Source organism: Balaenoptera physalus (assembly GCF_965194825.1).
Source record: "Balaenoptera physalus genome assembly, chromosome: 8".
Lineage (NCBI taxonomy): Eukaryota > Metazoa > Chordata > Mammalia > Artiodactyla > Balaenopteridae > Balaenoptera > Balaenoptera physalus.
The window spans coordinates 76056273-76068759 of NC_138887.1; the positions used below are offsets into that span (position 1 = coordinate 76056273).

Here is a 12487-nt window from a genome sequence, read left to right on the forward strand (position 1 = left end):
ACTTACTTCACTCTGTATAACAGACTCTAGGTCCATCCACCTCACTACAAATAACTCAATTTCATTTCTTTTTATGCCTGAGTAATATTGCATTGTATATATGTGCCACATCTTCTTTATCCATTCATCTGTCAATGGACATTTAGGTTGCGTCCATGTCCTGGCTATTGTAAATAGAGCTGCAAGGAACATTGTGGTACATGACTCTTTTTGAATTATGGTTTTCTCAGGGTATGTGCCCAGTAGTGGGATTGCTGGGTCGTATGGTAGTTCCGTTTTTACTTTTTTAAGGAACCTGCATACTGTTCTCCATAGTGGCTGTATCAATTTACATTCCCACCAACAGTGCAAGAGGGTTCCCTTTTCTCCACACCCTCTCCAGCATTTATTGTTTGTAGATTTTTTAATGATGGCCATTCTGACTGGTGTGAGGTGATACCTCATTGTAGTTTTGATTTGCATTTCTCTAATGATTAGTGATGTTGAGCATCCTTTCATGTGTTTGTTGGCAATCTGTATATCTTCTTTGGAGAAATGTCTATTTAGGTCTACTGCCCATTTTTGGATTGGGTTGTTTGTTTTTTTGATATTGAGCTGCATGAGCTGCTTGTAAATTTTGAAGATTAATCCTTTGTCAGTTGCTTTGTTTGCAAATATTTTCTCCCATTCTGAGGGCTGTCTTTTCATCTTGTTTATGGTTTCCTTTGCTGTGCAAAAGCTTTTAAGTTGCATTAGGTCCCATTGGTTTATTTTTGTTTTTAATTCCATTTCTTTAGGAGGTGGGTCCAAAAGGATCTTGCTGTGATTTATGTCATAGAGTGTTCTGCCTATGTTTTCCTCTAAGAGTTTTATAGTGTCTGGCCTTACGTTTAGGTCTTTAATCCATTTTGAGTCTATTTTTGTGTATGGTGTTAGGGAGTGTTCAAATTTCATTCTTTTACATGTAGCTGTCCAGTTTTCCCAGCACCACTTATTGAAGAGGCTGTCTTTGCTCCCTTGTATATATTCTTGCCTCCTTTATCAAAAATAAGGTGACCATATGTGTGTGGGTTTATCTCTGGGCTTTCTATCCTGTTCCATTGACCTATATTTCTGTTTTTGGGCCAGTACCATACTGTCTTGATTACTGTAGCTTTGTAGTATAGTCTGAAGTCTGGGAGCCTGATTCCTCCAGCTCCGTTTTTGTTTCTCGAGATTGCTTTGGCTATTCGGGGTCTTTTGTGTTTCCATACAAATTGTGAATTTTTTTGTTCTAGTTCTGTGAAAAATGCTGTTGGTAGTTTGATAGGGATTGCATTGAATCTGTAGATTGCTTTGGGTAGTATACTCATTTTCACAATGTTGATTCTTCCAATCCAAGAACATGTTATATCTCTCCATCTGTTTGTATCATCTTTAATTTCTTTCATCAGTGTCTTAGAGTTTTCTGCATACAGGTCTTTTGTCTCCTTAGGTAGGTTTATTCCTAGGTATTTTATTTATTAACTTTTTGTTACAGTGGTAAATGGGACTGTTTCCTTAATTTCTCTTACAGATTTTTCATCATTAGTGTATAGGAGTGCAAGAGATTTCTGTGTATTAATTTTGTATCCTGCTACTTTACCAATTCATTGATTAGCTCTAGTAGTTTTCTGGTAGCATCTTTAGGATTCTCTATGAATAGTATCATGTCATCTGCAAACAGTGACAGCTTTACTTCTTCTTTTCCTATTTGGATTCCTTTTATTTCTTTTTCTTCTCTGATTGCTGTGGCTAAAACTTCCAAAACTATGTTGAGTAATAGTGGTGAGAGTGGACAACCTTGTCTTGTTCCTGAACTTAGAGGAAATGGTTTCAGTTTTTCACCACTGAGAATGATGTTGGCTGTGGGTTTGTCATATATGGCCTTTATTATGTTGAGGTAAGTGGAATTTCTGTACTGTTTTCTATCAAGCTGCACCATTCTATATTCTCACGAACAATGTGCAGGGTTTCCAACTTTTCCACAGCCCTGCCAGCACTTGTCTTTGGTTTTTTTGATAATAGCTGCCATGACAGGTGTGAGGTGTTAATCTCATTGTGGTTCTGATTCGCATTTCCCTGATGATTAGTGACATTGAGCATTTTTTCACATACATGTTGGCCAAGAAATTATTATGTTAAGTGAAATGAGCCAGTCACAGAAAGACAAATACAGCATGATTCTGTTTATATGAGGTATCAAAGATAGTTGAATTCATAGAATCAGAGAGTGGAATGGTGGTTGCCAGGGGCTCAGAGAAAGGGGAAGTAGGGAGTTCCTAATCAACCAGCATAAAGTGTCAGTCAAGCAAGATGAGTAAGCTCTAGAGATCTGCTGTACAACATTGTACTAATAGTCAACAACAATGTATAATAAAGTGTAATAATAATAATATGTAATAATGTGTAATAAAATGTAATAATATACTTAAAAATTTGTTAAGAGGTTATATCTTATGTTAAGTGTTCTTACAACAATGAAGTAAAATTTTTTAAATTTTAAAGTAAAAATGGCCCTGAAAATTGAGAAGGTCTGACCCTGATTCTAAATATAGGAAAAAATATGAATATGGCTATTCAGATCATCCTCACAGAACTGGTCAGTTCTTAAGATTGATATGATATAAGCCTAGTAATACATTTTTGAATTAGATATAGTATTGGCTAGTGACCTTTTGATAATGCTTAAATAAGAGATTCATCAACGAGGAATAATTGGAAAGGAGGAAGAAAAGGTATTAACATGGTAAATTATTTTGCACAGATCTATTAATAACAGGACCCTGGTGCCTTACTAGATAAGCACCCAAACAGTCTTCTGACATCATTTCTAGAATAGGATGGTCTCACTAAACCCCAGATTTGGGTCTCCAGGAAGCTTCCATCTTAAATTAAATCCTACTCAATAGTAAATAGATTTTGATTTAATATCCTTGAACTGATGAGTTTGCTTAGATTACTGTATGATTTAAACAATAAATAAAAGTTGTCTCCATCAAACATATAGTTGGAACCGAATCAGTGAAAGACTTAAAATTAATAGATCAGTGGAGCAGTCAATGCCAAGTCTCTGATTTATTCTCTGTTATTGAGGTAGCAGAAATAGAAGGAACCTACTCTTTGGAAATGCCAAAAATCAGTGTTCCTGAACCCTTTATGCTAATATTGTTGAGGTCTTTGTTTTGGAGCCATCTGATGAGAAAAGCTATCTTATAGGGAATTCCTTTAATTTCTTCAATAACTAAATCCACTTGGAAGAGGTGGTTCCATTTATACCAAGTGTCTTAGTGAACAGTGCTACTAAAGAATTCTACTATTAAAGGGAATATTCTAGAGCCTACTTTTCCTATGAAATCACACCCACCAAGGTCATGTCTTGGTATCACCAGATCTTCATACAGGCCTGGTAGCTAATAAAGATCATTATTGTCTCCAGAAGGAATCTTCTTTAAGTGATGAAGGTGTTCATAGGGTAACAGTTTCTAACTACAATTTATATTTGGCCTTATGGAGATACTAGGAACCATATATCCAGGAAATACCTATACCATTCACTTTTCCATACCTGGCCCCAGGCTCCCCCTTATTGTCACCCAGAGCCATCATGGTAAAGAGGAAAGAGGCCACAGATTAACCTACATTTAATAATATGCTTAGGGGCTTCCCTGATGGCGCAGTGGTTGAGAATCTGCCTGCCAATGCAGGGGACACAGGTTCGAGCCCTGGTCTGGGAAGATCCCACATGCCACGGAGCAACTAGGCCCGTGAGCCTCAACTACTGAGCCTGCACGTCTGGAGCCTGTGCTCCGCAACAAGAGAGGCCGCGACAGTGAGAGGCCCGCGCACCGCGATGAAGAGTGGCCCCCGCTCGCCACAACTAGAGAGAGCCCTCGCACAGAAACGAAGACCCAACACAGCCATAAATAAATAAATAAATAAATAAATAAATAAATAAAAATAATATGCTTATCCAGCCAGCCACTTTAGAGTCACGAAGACCCAACACAGCCATAAATAAATAAATAAATAAATAAATAAATAAATAAACAAACAAACAAACAAATAAAATAATATGGTTATCCAGCCAGCCACTTTAGAATCAAGAGATGTCTGTAAAGATTGCTGTGTCCTCTGCTATAGAAATGCCATTAACCAAAGAGATAATCAAATGAAAAAGAATTAAATGAAAATCTATGATCCACCTACTATTGAAGATGAAGGAATGCTTGCTGGCATTAACATTTTACAAAACCAATGAGGAGTCCCTGAATTAATTTCACCTAAATCTAGTCCCAAATTTGGAATTGAAGGCTAATCGAAAAAGTTATATTAAATCTCTATTTCCAAAAGAATTTCAGAATGGTGTGGACATTTCCACATGCCTAATATGGCAACATCTCCTGAGGGCCCTCAGAACTGAGTGGTCTTGGAATTGTGTAGTGAGACTAGGGCAGCCCCTAGAGATGTCCAGACTAGGATTAGTCAGAAAGTCCAATCTAGTCTTGGCTGGCCCTGGAGATTCAGAGGGGTCACAGGGAATCCTGCGTCTCTGGTAGAATAATGTTTGCCTTGTCAGGCAGTGTGTAAAAAACTATTGGCACGCAGGGTTACTGAAAAATGCCGAGAGCCAGAAAGTTTGGGTTATGATAGTTATGAACAAAGGAAAGTATTTACAATATCCCCTTGCCCCAAAATAGATTTTAAACACTATACAAGCACAATGGAATGTGTCCATTCATTTCTAAATGGGTCGTCTCCTACCCCCATGTTTAGGTCATAGCTATTTCTAGGCTTTCATGTGACAAGACCTTCACAGACCAAATTCAGTAGTGTCACTTCTGAACCAAGTGGCTGCATGCGCTGTGGTTTTCCCTTGTTTATTTTGTCTTGTTTTATTTTACACAGCTTGTATCACTAGCCTCCCAATCAAGGTCAGTAGATTGAATTCAACCCCATTCGTTTAAAAGAGCGATAAATTCATGCCAGCACCATGATCTCACCCCCCTGAGTAGCAGAATGTGGCCGTGCTGTGCTGTGAAGTCAGCCTTCCAGACGCAAGTGTTCAGTGTGACCCTGAAACCACACCTGAAAGACAGGATGGTGTCGTCATACCAGCACGTGTTCTGACTTCAGCCTCATTTATGAAGGGCACCATGTATCCGGAGGTGAAAGAAAAACCTGAAATGGTTGATGTATTGTTATACTTGAGGAAGCGCCTGTAATCTAAATAAACGATATCCATGGAGAAGACTCATCCAAATCCCAGCATGGAATTTCCTAATACTTGCTGCCAATTTGCTATCGAGGAGATGGTTAGGAAGTCTCAGGTGGATGCTAACTGCGCAAGGGCCAAAAAGGATCTCATTACCAGGGTGGAGGTCAGTGATGAACACTGTGATATGAAGTCACGTTCCTTGCAGTGCAGCTCTTTGCAGTGTGCGAGGCTGGAGATCTGTGTGCAGGCAATGTCGAATGTTTCCTGTGGGTGGAACTCAGGTGAGGAGAGTGGCAAGTTTCTCTTGTCGCCAGGTGAATTCTTATACACATACACACATTCGTTTTCTCTCTCTCTCTCTCTCACACACACACATATGCACACAACACCCTTCCTCCCTCCGATCATATATCCTCTTAAAGATCTTCATTACATCAGCCATGCAGGAAGGGAAAGAAAACCCTTACCAACTTGTAGTCATCACACTTTCCCCTAAGGCAGCTATTACAAGACTATGAAGATGTACTCTAGCAATGAAGGGGCACCCAAAGAGGAGGGAGACTGCACCATCCTATAACAGCTGGGGCTGAAGAGAGCAGAATTACAGCTGGCATTTCTTAAACTTGTATTATGTGTACTGAGTGTTTTATATACATTTTCTTAGTTAATCTTCACATCAACGTCTTGAGGTAGGGACTGTACTTATTTCCATTTTATAGATGAAGAAATTGAGGCTCAGAGATGTTAAATGACTTATTTATGGTCACACAAATCCACTCTAAACCACTGTACAATGCAAGCCAAAATACTCCCATCTGCTTCTTTATATGAGAATGTATAGAATGGCAACTTGTTGTTCTGCACCAAATACAGTCTCTACTTACATATGTATGAATATGGATGGCTAATAATATGTTTGGGGCTGAGTGTGTCCAAGATTTCATAGATGGACACTTGCACACTCTTATACTGGTAACATTTCGTCCTGTTAACAGATGTTTTGACCTTGTGGTAGCCTCTGGTCATATTCTAATATTTTTAGCCAAAGTTAAAATAAAAGAATCTTTCTGTTTCAAAATAGCCTTGCAGATCAAGCTCTGTACAATCCGAAATGCCACTTCTCTGTTTGGCGAGGGTTAAATGGTTGTCTCAGGCCAGTGTTTAGTTCACATTCTATAAATGGCTCTTACTCCTTGATCTGACTCACTGTATGTATTACAGCAAAGTCACTTACAGATCAATTTATTTTTAGAATCTTAAAGAAACAGATTCAACAGGGAGTGTTTGTCAGACCACAGGCTGATGTGAGGGAAAACATACCTTGGTGAGGAACTTTCTGTTTGATTCCTCTGCCCACAACTCTCTGTTAGTGATAGGCCTTTGCATGTTGTGTTAAATGTTTTGAATTATTTAAATAGCAGAGTGGCAGAATTTTATGCCAACATCTTACATAATAGAGGAGTTTTTGTGGTGTGCAAGTGGGAGAGCCTTTTGCATTTTAAGTAAAATAATGTCAGGAAATAATCAGCACAATTAATCTTCATAAAGAAGAGAAAGATTATATACCCGTCTCCTACCTTGCAACTTTGTAATGGAAATTTTCTTTAAGATCAGAACCCAGGAATATGATAAGAACAGTGATGATAATGATAATGGTGATGATGATGGTGACTATGATGAGAGCGGTGATGGTGATGATGATGGTGACGGTGATGACGATGATAACCACCACCACCATTAGGAGAGATTCTGTATCCGTCCGTTAAATAAATATGGCATGCTGCCCTCTACAGGTGTTCAGTCTAAACCGGATAGTATCAAATTCATACAAATAGATGAAGCATTCTCAAACACACAGACCAATGTATAAATGCAAATTGAATATTGAAGCTAGTTAAATAAGTAAAACCTTTATACTCTACAGGTCTCATTTGTGTGAATTCGGAAGCCAAAGAAGGAGCAAGCATTTAGTAACATTTATTTTAAATTTCTCTTCTGAATTTTTGAGTATGTATATTTGAGGCCAATGTCAGAAGCTGGGAAGACCAACTGGGAGTTTGTGGACTTGTTTTCTGTTGACACTAGAAAAAGCTAATTGTTCTTTGGTTTGCCTGAGGCCTGTTGTTTATGGATAACAGGTGTTTAATGAACAATTAATAAATAACAACGGGTCTGGAAATCTCGAATTTGTTAGCTTTTCAAAAAGGTTGGATTTTATATCACATTCAACCAACATTTTTAGAAACTAAACTAACAGGCTTTGAAAAAAAGAGAGGGTCCACCTGGCTCCTTCTTTACCCTTCTACTTCTGCCTTACCCCAGTCAATCATTGTTATTTTAGTATCTGGGTTGAACATTTTTCTCAATTTACTCTGTGCTCTTCCTTGCTGGGGATATGAACCAACAGAGGAAACACTGCTGGGGAAAGAGTCTTTAGAATTGATTTCTTGTACCCGCCTTCTACCCTTGAGTTTAGTTTACGTTAGTTCAGCTTGATCACTGAACTGTTCTTAATGTTATTCCTTCACTCTAAAAGGAAGGGCTGGTCAGTGGGGCTGAGAACCCACTAGTCCTAACTTGCTGGGATTTTGCTGTATGGGTCAATGAGAGCATAAAGCAGTAGTGATGAGCACCAGCTTTAGAGAAATCCTGGGCTTGTGTCCAGCTCCCTCCACTTACCTGCTGGGTGACAGTGGGCAAGTTATAGAATGCCTCTGAGCCTCGGTTTCCCATCAGCAAAATGAGTACAATAGTATCTACCTCATAGGAGTTTTGGGAGGATTTTAAAATACACTACAAGAGGGCTTCCCTGGTGGAGCAGTGGTTGAGAATCTGCCTGCCAATGCAGGGGACACGGGTTCGAGCCCTGGTCTGGGAAGATCCCACATGCCGCGGAGCAACTAGGCCTGTGAGCCACAACTACTGAGCCTGCGCGTCTGGAGCCTGTGCTCTGCAACAGGAGAGGCCGCGACAGTGAGAGGCCCGCGCACCGCGATGAAGAGTGGCCCCCGCTCGCCGCAACTAGAGAAAGCCCTCGCACAGAAACAAAGACCCAACACAGCCATAAATAAATAAATAAATAAATAAATAAGTGAAATTCTAAAAAAAAAAAAAATACACTACAAGATAAAGCATTTTATAAGTACCATCTTGTTTCATTCCCATGACTACCTTGTAAGGAATAGACTACTATCTCCCCAACTTGCAGAATGAAGAAATGAAGCTTAAGGAGGTTAAGCAAATGAATCCAAGTTACAGGGCTGGTAGGTGTGGAGCTGGATTCAAGCCCAGGCTGAGGCCATGCTTTTGACCTCTGTGTCATTCTGTCTGATATCTGTATCCATTTTCCCCACACATGTTACTAGGAAGCTAAAAAGAATGTTTCACTTCACTCTTGAAGTCCTCCCTCTCCCCCATCATTCCGATTTCTTGCCAGAGTCTGGTTCCTCCAACTGCAAGAGGTACAGATGACAAGAGAGTCAGGCTCTGCCACCTACACTCTCGGTGCTTGGTAGACATGGAAGAAGCTACCAAAAAAATTGACTCTACCCTGTGGCTCTCAGAGTTGACTTATATAGTCAAAAAGAAGGGGATCCTTGTTAGTGGCTAATGTTAAAATCCCAAAGCACAGTCAGCCAAAACCTCATCCAGATGCAAGTGTGTGGTCACTGGTCATGCATTTCTGTTTGCTGAATTCCATACAGCCAAGGCAACTGCCTTGCCTCGCTGAAGATCCACAGGGGAAAAAAGTTATGTGCGCTAGTACGAAAAAACATGCAAGCAGAGTTCTCCCTTGTCATCAGGAATGTTTGATACAGCCATGTTTATTCCGTGGCCTCCATCCATGGTAAATGTGCCATCATTTCTCATGTGGGGAAAACTGACCCAGAGCTTCCTTATTGGCTGCTCATTTTGTTAAAATGACATAACATCGTAGAGGATAATCTATTGCAATCAAAACAATTTTGTGGAATTATAAAAGTATATGCATTTTAGTGAAATAACTACTGCTAGAATCTTTTTGGCTACTGTCAGACTGAAAACGTGTATAAGTTGTCCTTAAGTACCACATGCTCCTTTTCTTCACCTAATTTCTTACATCCTCTGGGGAAAGTTTACGATAGTGATATTCTAACAGATCATTGTCTTTCCTCATTAGGTACACTCGTTTTATTAGTTCATTCTTTGTGGGTACATTTTTGTATATCTAAAATATGTATTAGCCATTTTATGATAGTACAGATTCATTATTTTCTGTATATTCTTATCATAGGTTGCTAGAATAAGTGACCTTTGTTCTGTATGAAGAATGACACTCAGTTCTACCTTTAAATATCACTTTTTGTCAAAGACTTCACTGGCTTTACCATATCTGAATTGGATGATTTTTAATATAAAGTACTTGGAATTGTTGTGGAAGAATTCAAATCGAAAATTAAAATTTCCTGGTGATCTTTTTGATACAAGCACTAGCTAATGTTCATTGACTGCTTACTATACCCCAGGCTTTGTTCCAAGCTTTATCTGTATCAACCCCTCAATTCTCATAACCATCCTACAAGGTGCCCATTTTACAAACAGGAAAATCGAGGCGTGAGAGGTTAAGTAACCTGACCTTGGTGACACAGCTACTAAGTGCTGTTTCTGGGACTCAAACCCAAAGGGGTTGGGCCCAGCATCTGCTTTCTTAACCCCTCCCGTTTAGTGCAACTTCCACCTGGGGGTGATAGTATCCATTTTATTGCTTTCAAAGGACATTTACATACTCTTTTAAATGAATACAAATAGATTGTTATCTTTAGCCATAGAGAGAAGGACGAGCCTATTTAAGAAGGGATCTGAACAATAAGCCATAATTTATTTTTTCTCATGCTCTATCGAAAGGCCTGGTGAAAGAGGCCTATTATGTCGTACTCCCCCTGGTGTTCACAAAGGGTGCCTATGGGGGCCCTTAATCAGAGGTAGGGAAAGGAGCCCTGGGAAGGCTTCATTTCCTTTCTGTTCCTGAGCTTGAGAAACAAAAAGCAGCTAGAATGTGATACAAGAGTTCCTTTTCTCATCTGTTTTTCCTCTCAAGGCTTGCAATAAGTTCAGCATCCCACTGCAACCCTTGACGGCCAAAGTTATTAAAATTTCTAATTTCCTAAAATTTCTCGTGTCCTCCACCCCTATCCGTTCTGCCACGCCCCTGGCCTTCCGCCAGGGCGTCTGGTTTTCCATAATTAGCATGGTGGTTCTGATAATCTTTCCCTGTCTTCAGCCCTGGCTGCTGGGCATTTTTCCCCCCAAATCTCCATCACAGTTTTCCTTGTTATTGTTTGCTTGGAGTTTCTGATAGCCAGTATTCCATGGAGAAAAATGTAAGATCACCTTGAATTTTCAAGTCAACTTGAGCTTCAATTGTTTGTATTAGATAAAACGGCACTGGGACCCTTAATTTAAAGAGGGGCTCAGCGCTGGCTACCTGTGGCTCTCACTTAGGGAGTGTTAAAAAATACCAGAGCTTGGGCTCCACCCCCAGAAAGTTTGAATCATTTCTTCTGGGGTGGAGCCCAGGCATCAGCGTTTTTATTCTTTTTTTTTTTTTTTTAATATGAGGTCATGGTTGAGAAACACTGGACTAAATTAATCTTTTGGCTTAAGTCTGAATACCAAGACTCTGAAAGGCCTTGGCTCAGAAATATATTAAATTCATTTAAATGGACAGTTGTAGTTCCTGTCTGTTTTAACCTGTTTGTTAAAATGTGAAAAGGGATTTTTGCTATACAGCATGGTCATCCCCAAATTAAAGGGAAAGGATGAAGTTCGTGGCACTTTTGAAGTGGCCGCCCCACCCCCCACCCCCCAGGCATCTCTGGCCACATCCTTTGCAAGAGGCCAAAGTGTTCTGTAGCCGAGATGTTTCAGCTTATCTTCAGCCCTGAGGCAAATCAGGACAATCACCAGAAATCATTTTCACATCAGTACCTGGTGCATACTGGGTGCTCAAGAAATCAAAATTTGTATGTGGCTTAGTATAAAATGCAGGGGCTACTGTTACTGTGTGATTTTGGAGATGAGTCTGGTTCCTCATCTGTACAATAGATTTAATAGTGCTTGCCTTACAGGATTGTTTACAAATTGAATTTCGTAATTTATGCAAAAGCTCCTATTTACCTGCTACCACACAGCAGTCACTCCTCCCCAAAGATCTGGAAACTCTTCCCAGTTCAGAGGAGGGAATTTCTCTCATACTAACTGTCATTACTATGATATTGGCTGACATCCTCAATTTTATCTTTCAAGGAGGTCAACGAGTCCTGTCATATCTCCCATCTGTAAGACCCTAAAGACAGACAGCGACCAGGGGCTTTTGTGGTTTGTGCTCACAGCACATACGATAAGACCACGTAGGTTTCCTGGACTTCCCTCTGTTGCTTTACTGAAACCTGTTACTGCCAGGGCTGCCACAGCATCCCCCCCACGCCTGCCTATTGTCCATGTCCTGTCTGGTCACCTCCCCTGGTTCTGAGTCCTTCCAGCGGGCTTACCATCTGTCAATCTACTTTGCCCTCATATCCTTCTTGAAGAGGTTTCAGCACCCAAGGGAAGTCAACGGGCTCCTCCAGAACCCAGGGGACTTGGCCAGGAAATCTGCATTTCAAGGGGTGAGAGTAGAAGGAGATGACTAGAGAAAACCAGCAACTTCTATGCCAGGAAACCTGCATTTCAAGGGGTGAGAGAAGAAGGAGATGACTAGAGAAAACCAGCAACTTCTATGTGAGCATCCAGAGGGGGCAGAACTGGAGAGAGAACAGTGTGAACTCAGAGAACGTCACGTCCTGTAGGAGGACGGACGTGGTGGTCAAGGAATAGACTTATGAAGTCAAACAGTAGCCCCTGAGACATTAGAAAGGCTCTGCTGCCTGTTGGTGCTTTTTGTGTAATATTTCTCTAACTTTTCTAGGAAAATCCTTCTTAGGCATGTCCTCTGCTGTGTTCATTCACTCAGCAAACCATGATGAAGTGCCTAGCATTGGCTAAGCAGAAAGGACAGCCCTGACTCAGGGAGTACAGTCTGGTGTGTGCGTGGTGGGGGAGGATGAGAAACAGGCATTGAACACTGATAGATTTAACTAGGTTAAAAACAGTCAAATTAAAAACAAACAAAAAATGTAAGCCAAACTTCCAATGCCTTTCCTCCCTCATGTTCCCTTTTTCCCACTTAACTAGTGGATAGTGGTTAAGAGTCCAGACTTCTAAGTGAGGTTATCTGTTTAAATGGTGGATTCA

At 40.3% G+C, this 12487-nt stretch overlaps 1 protein-coding gene and 2 long non-coding RNA genes across 12 annotated transcripts in view; 2 read left to right on the forward strand and 1 right to left on the reverse strand.

Annotated features, from left to right (window-relative positions):
* The window catches only part of CREB5 (cAMP responsive element binding protein 5), a 409265-nt gene that overhangs the window by 207423 nt on the left and 189355 nt on the right, over positions 1-12487 (forward strand). The window lies entirely within an intron of this gene.
* The window catches only part of LOC309665637, a 272096-nt gene that overhangs the window by 143008 nt on the left and 116601 nt on the right, over positions 1-12487 (reverse strand). The window lies entirely within an intron of this gene.
* On the forward strand, positions 752-3956 carry LOC309665616. Its single transcript, XR_014266579.1, has 2 exons — positions 752-1411; positions 1454-3956. It is a non-coding gene; the product is annotated as an uncharacterized lncRNA (long non-coding RNA).